Source organism: Mustela nigripes, chromosome 11 (genome assembly GCF_022355385.1).
Source record: "Mustela nigripes isolate SB6536 chromosome 11, MUSNIG.SB6536, whole genome shotgun sequence".
Classification (NCBI taxonomy): Eukaryota; Metazoa; Chordata; class Mammalia; order Carnivora; family Mustelidae; genus Mustela; species Mustela nigripes.
The window spans coordinates 14187466-14199805 of record NC_081567.1 but is presented as its reverse complement, the minus strand read 5'-3'; the positions used below and the strand labels follow the sequence as shown (position 1 = coordinate 14199805).

At 56.6% G+C, this 12340-nt stretch overlaps 1 protein-coding gene across 2 annotated transcripts in view; it reads left to right on the top strand.

Moving 5' to 3' along the window:
• Positions 1 to 1397: 1397 nt before the first annotated feature.
• Positions 1398 to 12340, top strand: part of CALN1 (calneuron 1) — a 486412-nt gene continuing 475469 nt past the window's right edge. The window contains exon 1 of one of the 2 annotated variants that reach the window (XM_059414742.1): positions 1398 to 1640. The gene's annotated coding sequence lies outside the window, so the exon portion shown is untranslated. The remainder of the gene's footprint in view (positions 1641 to 12340) is intronic. The other variant, XM_059414746.1, reaches the window with a different exon arrangement.

Genomic DNA, 12340 nt, shown 5'->3' with positions numbered 1-12340 from the left:
GAGCGAGCCGGCCAGGGGTGAGGAGGGCAGGGAGAGAGTTTGGCGGAGAGAGACCCTCCAGTCGGTGGATTCGGCCGCTGGCTCGGCAGGAACCGGACGCGGCTCTGCTCTCTGACCTGCTCCGGGCCACTGCGTGCCTCTCGCTCCCGGGGCAGAGTCCGGACCAGGGTGGGCGGACCTGACCCCCTGCAGCCCTCGCTGCTGCCGAGGCCCCTGGAGACGATGCTGCGCAGCGACTCTGCAGACTTGCCAGTGCACACCCTCTGCAGGGAGCCGTCCCGGCCCGAGATGTGGTCAAGCTTGCGGTTTGGGTAACGGAACGTGTTTCCTCAAAGTGCCGCGTCCCCCTCCTCGCGGGCCGGCTCCGGGAAGGGCTTGGCTGGCTTCGCACCGACATTTTACAAAAGAGAAAACGCAGGCTGAGGAGGGGAGGGGGTCCCACGGGAGTTCGCAGCAGAGCCGGGAGGAATCTGAGGTTCCCCCCATCCCCAAGCCCGATCCGTCTGGGACACCCCCTTGTCACTCACTCCAAGGCAGAGCCCCGAGTCTGGGGAGCCCCCGCAGCTGGGTTTCCTTTGCCGCCTCCTGGAGAGACGGTGTTGAGCAGCGCCCGGGGACAACCGCACCGGCGTCAGCGAGAGTCAGGGGTCCGGGATGAGGGTGAGACCCTGAGGTGTCGCCCGAGGCGAGGCTTCTCAGGCAGCCTGGCAGGAGGGCAGAGAAAGAGGCTGTGGGGACGGAGGTTCCCTAGGGGTGATGGTCCTGAATCGAGGCTCTTCCTGACTCAATCTCCCCTCTGGGAAAGGCAGCCAAGGACGCTGGCCGCTGTCCACGAGGGTTTGCTCTTCCCCTCCCCCCCACCACCTTTCTGCAGTCTCTCTCCTGGCCATGCTCTGGAGCAACAGTCACAACTCTCTCTCTCGGTGTGTCTACCTGTAAAACGCAGGTGTGTGGTCAGGGAACTGGCTGGCTGCGGGCCATTGCCTTTGCGGTCTGTGTGTGTGTGTGTGTACATGGGCAGACGTGTGTGGGGGCGGACATGCGTGTGCATGGACAGGTGTGTGTGTGTGCGCAGTTTGCAGGACGGCTGTCACTGTGCATCGCTGTCAGGAGAGGAGCACAAAGCAGAGCCCCCACTTCCCACTCTCCCCGACACTGTCCGTCCCACCCCGGATCTGGGAGGGTTCCCCTGCTGCCAGCTGCACCCCACGAATCCAGCCTCCCTCCCTGGTCCGAGGACAGAGGGTGGGCGGTGCTGAGGTCCACAACACTGTGGCTTCGATTCAGACCCTGCGGCCCGAGCCCCCCAGATCACGGGCTGTGCTGCCCCACCGTCGGCGCTGCGGTTCCTCGCCGGACCGAAAGGTCTGCAGGAAGCTGTTCCGGCCGCCCGAGCCGTGGCTGGAGCAGCAGCAGAGGCAGCAGGCAGAGCGACACCGGCACCCTCCGAATTGGGACTCTAGCCCTTTAAATCTGCTCAGTTACCAAAAAACGAAGAGGCTTCAGACCCTGTTAATTAAAGCTCGCCCTGGCCCATCGCTCTGAGGAGCTGCTGTGCTCTGCTCCCTCCCGATGCCCTAGAGATTCTCCTCAGCTCCCAGCCATGGATCCCGGAGCGGCTCCCCCGAGACCAGCAGGAGGTACGGTCCTTGTCGGCTCGCTCTGGGGCTTTGGGCTGTGCATCCATCATCCCACGGACTGCCTGGCCCCCGGCTTCCCCTCTGCCCCTCTGCCTCCTCTCCAGGTTCCCAGCCTGGGTTCCCTGCAGACAAATCAAGTTTCCTTGGGGGTTTGGAGGGAGGGGAGGGGTGGGGAGGGCCGGGGTCGCTCCCTGCGCGTCAGTTTTGGTCCCGGCTTCACGGAGCTGCCCAAGTGGCCGGGAGAGCTGGGGAAGGTGTTTCCGCCAGCCTGGGCTGGTGCAGAGCCCTCTCCTCCCCGCGGGGTCCCTTCCCTCGGGGGGTCACGGAAAGGGCATAACCCTGAGTGGACTCGCTTCTCAGATCAGTGACCGGCCACCGGGCTGGCCTGCCCATGGCCCTGCGGCCGCTCCCCCGTGACATTGGAAAACTCGTTCCGTCCAACTTTCTTTCTGTCAAAGTGTCCCGGCAGGAACCCCGCGTGGCACCTGCCCCCCGGCCGCCCCTTCCCTACCCTCACGCCGCCAGACGCGAAACGCCGGCTGTGGGACTTCAGGCGTGGGTCCCCCCTTCCCTGCGCCTTTTGAGGAAACTCACTTCCAGCTGAGCCCAAGGTTCTGTGGCAAAGAGTTGTTTTTGTTCAGGAGCCGGCTGGAGGCTGGCGGAGAGGGGGAGGAGATTTATCCCCTTCCACGCCGCACTTTGTAAATTGTACTCGGGCCGAGGAACATCTATCTGCAAATCCTTCATTGATTTGTTCTCGCCTCCACATCTTCCTTCTGGGTGAGATGCTCGTCTTGAGTCATACCCGAAGGAGAGGTTTCCTCTCAGTCAGCTTGACACGCCTTCACAGATGTCCCTGAGAGCCAGGCCTGGCGGAGGGAGCCATTTTCACTGTCCTGAGCTAGAGTCCCCGGAGCAGGAGTTCATGGGTGCTGATGGGGGGGGGGGCACCCCCACCAAGGAAAGTAGCTTAGGAGAGAAAAAGCACTTTTATTGATTTTTTTCCCCCCAGGGTCTTTAAGACCTCCCAGATGATTAACACCACTTCTCCAGTCAAGAAGGATCTGGGCCAAAACACAGCTCGTGGGACTGGGATTTTCCCCCTGAGTTTTTGCCCGCAGGGTCCTAAACTGTTCCTATGAATAGTGGCTCTGGTGGGTGTAGCAAAGCTCTTTCCAACTCTCCAGAAAAGGATGGGAACTTTCTCTGAGTGCCTGTCGGGGAAGTCGGGATACCTGCCTCGCAGACGCTGTGGGTGCAGAGTGATTCCTGTTCTCAGAGCGGTAGAGCCCTCAGCCCCGGCAGAAAAGCCCTGGTTGGGAGGCACTGTCCAAACCCTATGAACAAAGCCCTCAGCGGCGTTCCTGATCGCTGCGCCCAGCAGTGGATCTGGGTCATGGTCTGAGGCTTCTGAGGGAGGCGCCCAGGGAGAGGTCTTTCCTGCAAACAGAAGCCCACCCCGGAGGCAGGATGGTGGGGGCACCGCGCAGGGTGAGAAGGGGGCCCACGGGCGGTGCCGGGGCAGGTGTGGCGCCCGCGTCCAGGCTGTGCTTTCCGGCTGGGGCGTGGACGGCGCCACCGAGGCTCCGGCTGTCGCCTGGAGCTGGGATGTGAGCAGGACGGTGGCTGCTTTCGTGAGCTAACAGAGTGTCCCACCGGGGAGCTCCTCCATGGCCAGGGGCCCACTTCGAGGTCTCCTCCCTCTGTCCCCTTGGGGCCCGAACACCGCGGCCCTTCTGCCTCCCGAGGCACCTTGCTTGCATCGACCCTCTTCCTTGGTCACTTTCTAGAAGTCAAAGGAGCCCAGACTTCACAAAATGCCCCCTCCACGGCAGGGAGAGGCTTGGGATAGACGTCACCAACCGTGTCCTTGGACGGGCTGGGGCCTATTAACAATAAGTGACTAAGTAGACTCTTCCTTGTGTCCATTTTTCTTTTCAACTTAATGGTGTGTGTGTGTGTGTGTGTGGGTGTGTGTGTGTGTGTTTTAATTTACTGGATGGCTGCTGGCTTTCAAAAGCCGTAAATGGCTTTGCATAGACATGGCAACTTTGCACAGTTCTGTGGTCCCTGGATATTCTTGGAACGGCCTTAGCGGGGGTTCCCGTTACCAGGGAGGGGGAGGAGGGAGGTCACGGCCTGGAGGGGCGGCGAACCTTCACCGGCAGCCGGGCACCAGCGCACGCTGGTGTGCGGCCTGGCCGGCCGTTAAGCTTCAGTGGGTCTCACTTTCAGCCTGGGGTACCGTCGGCTTGTCAGGACTAAATGGAACAACTTCACCGAAGTCTGTGCATGCAGCTGGTATGAAGGAAATCTTTCCTCTTGTCTTTTGATGAAGACATCTGCCTCTAATTAAGCAAAGCCTAACATGAAGGATAAAATCACTTAAATAGCTCCGGGGACCCCTTTACTGACTGCGGGGCCGCGTCTCCTCCGGGGGCAGGGACCCCTCTTCAGTGTCATTATCCTCCCCCAGTGGCACTGAAACTTCATAAAGGTTCATTGAATGAATACGTGATGGTGTGCGGGCACTTCACCTTCACCGTAGGTGATTTTTAATAACGAGGTGAAATCACTTCTCGCTCAGCCTACTTAAGACACGCGCTAAGCCAGACAGATCAAAGAGCCCGTGACTGCAATAAATTCGGACTAGACGGTATCCTTTGCAAGGAAATCTGAGTTGCAGTAAAAAATATATTGTGCCCTAGGACATGCATCAGGTGCCTGAGGCTCCAGAAGTGACCTTGAAGCCATTCTGATTGCTAAGGAGACATCAAGGTGACTTCTGCTGTCCCTCATGACGTGTGAGGCTCCGTCTTCTTCCAGCTTTGAGGAAGAGACCCTGAAGAGGGGAAGGGCTTGAGGTGGAAAGAGGCGCTCACTCTGCCACTCCGGTGTGTGACGGGAGTCAGTCCCTCTAACTGTCGGTTAACTGGCAAGCTGAGCCATGAGGACACAGTAGTACTGAGGCGAGCCATTGACTGAATAAATATTTATCAAAGATGATGGTAATAATGATTATCCCACTCCCGCCACCTCACAGAGCATGTCCTTGGCTAGGGCTGGAGGCACCCGCCTTCGACGGATGGGCGCCTCTGCTCTCAAGCATGAGGACAGACCAGCAGAGAAAGGGTGTCAGGGCAGACTGGTACAGGCTGGAGCAGGCAAGAGCCCGGTGCCTTGTCGGGGCCCAAGGGTGGGGTCTACTCTAACTTGATTGACCCCCAAATTGAGTCCCCAAACAGGTGGTTTTGGAAGAGCCCTCTTGGGAGAGGAGGCCAATCGCGGAGGAACCACTGGATGGGCTGCTGGGTGATTCCACTGGGCTGTGTTCTGGAAGGCCATGTGAGAGAGGAGGCCACAGGGCCAGCTCCCAAAGGGCCTCGGCTGCCCACAAAGAAGGGGACTTTATTCTAAGGGACATAAAGAGTCACTGAGGGGTTTTAAGCAAGAGAATCCCTTGGGAAAATTAAATTTAAAAAAATTAAATTAAAATTAAATTCTTAAAAAATTTAGTTGAAATTTTCATGAATTTACATAGACCATGCTGTCTTCTAGACTCTGAGGCTACAGCAGCGAACAAACGACACAGGAACTTTGTCGCTGCCGAACTTCCATCCAGCGGGGAAGACAAAACGTGAGGACGGAAGGGTGGGGTTGTAGGTTGAATAGCAGCCGGGGGAGAGAGAAAGCAGAGAAGGCAGGTGGGGCAGTGACCGTGAGGGGCCCTGAGCGTGTACAGTCCTACAAGGAGGGAGAGACAAGGCAGCATGGAAATTAGACCCCTGGAGGGTCATAAGACCTTATTAGCACGGAGGGTCATAAGAACTTTCACTTTTACTCTGAGACGGAAGTTAGCACCGGGCTCTGAGCGGAGGGGAGACTCCTAAAAACGATCCTTCTAATTGCCGTGCTGTGAAAAGGTTGTAGGTGGGCTTGGGTAGAAGCAAGAGGACTATCGAAGAAAACACAAAATCCCGGGGAGAGGGGTGGTGTCTGGCCCCGGGGGAACAGCGGAGGTGTGAAGAGTGCTGGGTTCTGGACTTTCTCTCTCTTCTTGAGGATGGAGGCGACGGGATTTGTGGACGGACTGGATGGTTGTGTGAGAGAAAGATGAGTCGAGGATGACTCAAGCTTCGTTGGCCTCCCACGGGGATGACTGTGGGTGGACGAGGTTTGGGAGAAGATCAAGGGTTCGGTGTTTCTCCTGTTAACTTCGAGGCGTCTGCTGAGCATCCAGCAGAGAGGCTGAGTGGGCTGTCCTGGGTTCACAGCAGAGATCCGGGCTGGATACAGTCCTGGGAGCCATCGGAGGACAGATGGTATTTAAACTACCTCAGATGAAATCATCAGGAGACAGATTATGATGGAGAGGACTGAGTTTTGAGGGATTACAACGATTTACAGGTTGCAGAGAGGAGGAAAAACCAATCAAGGATATGAAGAAGACAATGTCTCTTCTGTTCAAGACAATCCGCCCCGTCCTAACTTCTTCCTCCTCTCCTCTCCCGGGAGCAGGATTTGTAGATCACCCTCCTCATCGTCAATGTGTCTTTTTCTCCCAGCTTCTTCCCACCGCCCTGGAGATCTGCTCAGACCTCTCTCCTTTCAAAAAGAACCCTTCTGACCCCTAAGTCCTGCACTCACTTTTACCCGATTTTTCTCTCTCTTCTTTCTCTCTTTCAACATTAATCGAACAACCACTATACGCTGGGCATGAAGGATAGAGAGACAAAAAAAAAAAAAAAGCAGACTTTATCCTACTTGAAAGCCTCCTCATCTACATGAAGCACTGTGGATGTGCACATACAGTAAAGCCTAAGGTATATAGTTATAAGCTAAGGACACAGTTTTTGAACCACGGAGAGTATAATTTAGAGCTGGAGAGCAAGACTGGAAGACAATAGGATGCGCGCGTAAAGGTCAAAACGTTGTATAAGAATGTAATGGAGCCACCACTGATCAGGACTTCTGGAGAGAAAAGGGAACTCAGAATTCTGGAAGAAATTCACTGAAGTATAATATGTGTCCAAGAAGCTCTCATATCTTAATGATACGGCTCCATGCTTCTTTATATCCTGAATACCGTACCTACCCAGCACCCAGATCAAGGAATACGACGTCCTTCACACCCGAAACTGCCCTCCGACTCTTTGTCGTCCCGTCTAGCCAGTGTTCTGCCGGGACTGACATGACGGATTTGCCCATTTCAAGCATTTTGAGACTTGCTTTCTGAGTCTCATTGTTTATGAGATCATATGCTAGCTCCTCAAGGAAAATGAACGTTTTCTGGCCCTTACTTCCAAAAGACTATTTTTGTCTGCAGTTGCATTTGAAGGACACTGAAAGAAGTACGTAGACTCCCCCTTGTCTATTTCCGTAACATATTTCGGAGAGCGCACGCAAGACGGCGGGTAGGTCGTGAATCATCACACTAGGAGCTCAGACGACAGACGGGTAAAGGCTGTTTAACATCGTCTGAAGCCTGACAAGGGACAGTCAGAAGGTAAAGCCTGGAGAGGGCAGAGGGTTACATGCCAGAGAGACCAGGCCACCGAGGGGCTGGGGAACGGCCCCCGGAGTGAAAGCAGGAGGCGGCTAGCGCGACGTCCTAGAAGATGGTGGCCACAGGCCGACTGACGGAGGTCCAGGACGGAGCGTCCGGAGCCTCGAAGTGACGGTCCGAGGGGAGACAGCAGTTCCAAGGTTGGCTCTCGTGGCACAGAGAGAGACAGGGGCAGACAGAAGAGGCTGCCGTGTCCAAGGAGGGGTTTTGTTGATCCGCCAGGAGAGCAGGAGAGACTTGCTCATGTTCTTGGAGAAACGGAGTCAAGGGATAAAGGGAGAGGAAAGAAACCCAGAGAAACAGAGACCTAGAGGCGCCTGGTGGCTCCGTGGGTCAGTGTCGGCCTTCGGCTCGGGTCATGGTCCCCGGGCCCTGGCATCGCGTCCCGCATCGGGCTCCCTGCTCCGTGGGGAGCCTGCTTCTGCCTCTGCTTGTGCTCTCTCCGGCTCTCTCTCTGCCTGTCAAACAAATACATTTTAAAAATTAAAAAGAAAACGGCAGGGACCTGGATGAATTCTCGTTCTGTGCGTGCATGCTCGCACACACTCCCCTCCGCTTGGCTTCCCCCTGGGTGGACCTGTTTCTGGTCCTGGACCCTCCCCTCCCCCTAGTTCTTCTAGTTGATGCGAAGACGGCCCTTAACCGCCACACACCCCCACGGTACAGGGGGCGGTTGGGAGGGTTCTAAGATGTGGGCCACTCGGTCTCTCCCTGAAGAGAAGGTCCGCTGGGCTCTATCGGAGTCATTTGTCAGGGCTCGGGAGCCCGCAGCGAGTGTCCGGCCTGTGGCCTTATTTCTCACGGGGGGACCCCGAGGCCCGAGTCTTCCCGGCAAGGGAGACACGACAGCAGCGGCCGAGCTTAAGCCCAAATCTCGCTTGATCAGAGCATCCCCAGCCTCCCTGAAACCTCTCGACCTCTCAAACCTGAGTGTGTCCCAAATTCGGGCGCATGTCAACATCACCGGAAAGGTTTGTGAGGACACCCGGGGGGCCCCCCCGGAGTTTCAGAGTCAGTAGGACGGAGGTGGGACCACGGATTTGCCTCTCTCTCAGCTTCTCAGATGCTACCGAGGCTGCTGATCGTTGAGAAAAATGCCGGGGGGTGCGGGTGGGGGCCAGAGTGGGCAGGGGAGGCAGAAGAAGGAGCGCCTGGGAGGTTTTCCTTGGGGCTGATCTCAGTCCCTCCCAGGTCAGGCCTGAAAGAGGCGGGGGAGAAGGTGCCGTGTTCCACCTTCCAGCCACCGAAAGGTCCGGGGACCGCGGTGGGGCCGGCCGCACCTGGAGACTGACCCAGCAACGCTGGCTGAGCCGGCGCGTCCCTCCCCGCACTCACAGCTCCCATTCCGCGTCCAGAACTCCCGAGAGCCCCTCGGGGATCCCCCAGGGAGGGAGGAGAGCCGAGCTGGGTGCGACCCCAGGTTTCTCTCCAGCATATTCCATTATCTTGGCGCTCAGAGCATCTGTCAAGCAAATTCCGTGTTTCTGGCAGGTTATCACGCCCTGAATGAGTGTGCTGAAATAAAAGTTATAATAAAGCTGTACCAGACTCTTAAATTGTTAAAATTTATTATAAAATGTGCATAGTTATTAACTGATTTTCGCCTGTGTGTGTTTGCCTGTGCCTGCAGCCAAAGAGATGAAAAGTGACTCTGTCAAAGGGAGGCCGGAGTTGGCTCCCGGAATTCTCCAGAGTCCCAGTGGGGCCGCAAATGCACAGACTCACAGAGAGCTGGCGTTGGCCTCTCCCCGCGGCCTCGGCCTCTCTCCGCGCTGCCCGGCGCTCCCCGGGCTGCAAGTCACGGTCCCCCGGGAAGGAGGGCTGTCTGTCCACTCGGCCACCGCAGGGAGGCCCCGGGCAGGCCGAGGGAGGCGGGGCTACGCAGGCCTTGGTTTCATGAGCGTTTACTCTCCCAATGCCCTGTTGCTCGAGGCCCCTAATCCCGGCACCAAATGTTCCGGCAACAAAAGCTGCCGCAGATGGGCTCCCACCACGTTCTGTCCTGCCGTCCCCGCAGGCCTGCTTCTCCCTCTGCCTTTCGAAAGCCCAGTGCAGGTGCCAAATAGTCCTTGGCTCAGCTCAGGCTGTTCCCCGCTCGGTCTGGCCCCAGGGAGCCGCCCACCGGGCTGCCGGAGCGTCCTGAACATTCTCTCGACAGTGTTCCCCGTGCTCACGTCTGTGGGCTGGAGGATGGGGTCCCTCTGTTGCCGAGAGAGAGGCTCCCTGCGCTCCTCCGGGTGGAGGGGGCTCCTGACTCCCAGGGCGCATTTCAAATCAGGTCCCAGGGTGCTCTCTGGATGCGGGATCCAAGCCCCTAAGACCTGGGCTTCTAGCCTCGGGGTCCCTATTGCCACCCCAAGACCAGCGAGGCTGCAAATTATCCTGAAGCCGGGACCACCTCGGCCCAAGAGAAGGAGAGAATGAAAAGCTCAGAATGTTTCCCAGATGCCAAGGCTGAGAGGGTTTTCTTTCCTCCGTGCCACTGTGTCCTGGGGTCGCCCTCCGGGGACTCATCCAGCTACTGGTGGACGTGCAATTCCCTCCGGAGCAGGCACCATCCCAGGGTTCTCCGGGGGCGGGGGGAGAGCTGGCCCCTTCTCTAGGGTGGGGAGGGCTCCCTGCCTAGCACCTGTGTGGTCCCCGGTGAACCGAGAGGCCTAGGGCCGGCGTGGGAGAGCTCTTGGATTGTACATTCCCTCCAGGAGAGATTTTCCTCCAAACTGCCTTTATTTCTTCCCCGTGTATATGGCATAGCTGCTCCCTAAGCCTCCCAGTTCAGCCTCACTCTGGGAACCGGGGAGTACGCTCCTGCTTTCTCGTGGATGTACTGCTTTGGTTGTTAACCCGATTCTCCGACCCTGGGACACCAAGTCTGCCAGCCAGGGGCGGAGTCGTGAGGAGGGCGAGCTATATCTTAAAGACAACTGGGTGGTTCTGATGGCTTTGTCCCTTCTAATCGCAGAGCTGGAGGAAAATAAAACTGTAGCAGCAGAAACCGAAGACACTTAAGTTCCACGGAGACTGGCTGTCCCATACCCCGAGTCCTCACTTTTCTTCCCTCTGCCCCGTCAAAGCTTTAGGAGAGTCTGGGCAGGGGCGGGGGGGGGGGGGGCAGAGATAAAAAGTCATAAATGTTTGGGTTCAAATATTTGGGTTTGGGTGAGTGACGGGTTTACTCCCCTCCCCCGGCACGGTTGTGCCGCCGTGCACCCAGGGGATGGAGAGATTATGAGGTGCCGCCGTGCACCGAGGAGATGCAGAGATTACGAGAATCCGTAATAAAGCGACGTCTAGTTAGTTCATGAGCATCGTGTCTTTGGCCAGGCAGTGATTTTCTAGTCTGAAAAGACAGTGAAATTGGCTGTAGGAGAGCCGGTGCCTGCTGAAGTAGATCACAAAGTGGCGGATTGAAGAGAGCCGCGGCGCACTGCAGAAATCCCACAGTCGGGATCCGTTGATGCGTTTGCCTGCCAGTTCCAGAAAGGGCGCAAGGTCGCTTGCAAAGATCATATGCCGTTGCCAGACGTGACCGAATAACCAGCGCGCGGGCAGAGAAAATACGACAAAGGACAAGACAAGGCTGAGGAAGGAAGGAAGGAGCCAGGAGTGGGGTCGGGACACAAGCTCACGGCATCGGACCTGGCACGTTTGTTGGAGGTGGAGCCCTGGGGCGCCCTGGACCCTCCCCTGGGCCCACCCAGAGAAGGGGAGCAGTCTCTGGCCGCAGACCCAGCGTCTGCGCGACAGAAGCAAACCGGCTGCTCCGCAGAGGCCCAGCCACTTGTGTCACCAGAGGCAGGAAAAGATAGTTCCGCGGGTCCCCCCAAACGGCCAGCGTGTGAAGCAACGAGCCCTAAACTGCTTTTACAGTCCGTACGGCGAGGGACTTACTAGAACGGCCCCTTGTGATGTTCCTCTAGGAAGGGGGGGATGATGGGGGACCTAGAGGTGCCCCAAACACTCTCCGAAGGTCCGACTCTATCGGAGTTTCGAGTGTCCGTGACAGACTTTTCTTCATGCCTTTCTCCATGATGAGTGATTCCCTGTTGGAATGCCAGAGGCTGCTGCAGGGTTTCAGGGGTGTGTGGTGTGTGTGTCTGTGTCTGTGTCTGTGTGTCTGTGTTGTGTGTCTCTGTGTGTCTCTGTGTGTCTGTGTGTGAGAAGGTGGTGGTGAGCGGTGAGGGCGCACTGGCGTCTGTATGCCCGAAACGATCAGCTTTGTTCCTCTCATTGTTCGCGTTGGGGCTCCTCATAAGATTTACTTGAGGAAAGGGGTTCCCACGGCGAACATTAGCACGAAAATCATAGTTTAGAAAAATGAGATGGACTTCACTTCACTCATGGTTGTTCTCCCCACAGTGTGCTCACGGAGCAGCGATTTTGAGGTGATTCTCCTTGACAAGTGCTTGGAGGGCAGCTGCCCTGGGACACTGGTTGGGTTCACTCCCATATGCTTTGACAGTTGGTAGAGCTGGAGGTGGCACCGAAATCCTCCTGTGAAGGCTGAGGAGGTGACCAGGACACCTTCCTAAACAGAGCGCTATGTAGGACGTGGCTCCTGCCCGACCAGCGCCTCAGAGCTGGCATCTCCTCTGACTGGTTGGTGTTTGACTGGCCTCCAACTGGATTGGTCAGTGTCTGCGCCCTGAGTGTTTTTACAAATTTTGAATATCACCCTGTCTGTGGGTAGGGTTGGGAAACTCCTCAAGAAGAATTTGGGGTCCCATCTAGAGTCCAGACCAAGGGTCTAACAACTTCCCAAACTCTGACTATGGCAGAAATAATTTTATCTGGAAAAAAATTTTTTTTAATTAATTTTTTAATTTTTTAATAAACGTATAATGAATTTTTATCCCCAGGGGTACAGGTCTGTAAATCGCCAGGTTGACAGACTTCACAGCACTCACCATAGCACATACCCTCCCCAATGTCCATAACCCCACCCCCCTTCTCCCAACCCCCCTCCCCCCAGCAACCCTCAGTTTGTTTTGTGACATTAAGAGTCTGTTTTGGTTTGTCTCCCTCCCGATCCCATCTTGTTTCATTGATTCTTCTCGTACCCACTTAAGCCCCCATGTTGCAACACCACTTCCTCATATCAGGGAGATCATATGATAGTTGTCTTTCTCTGCAA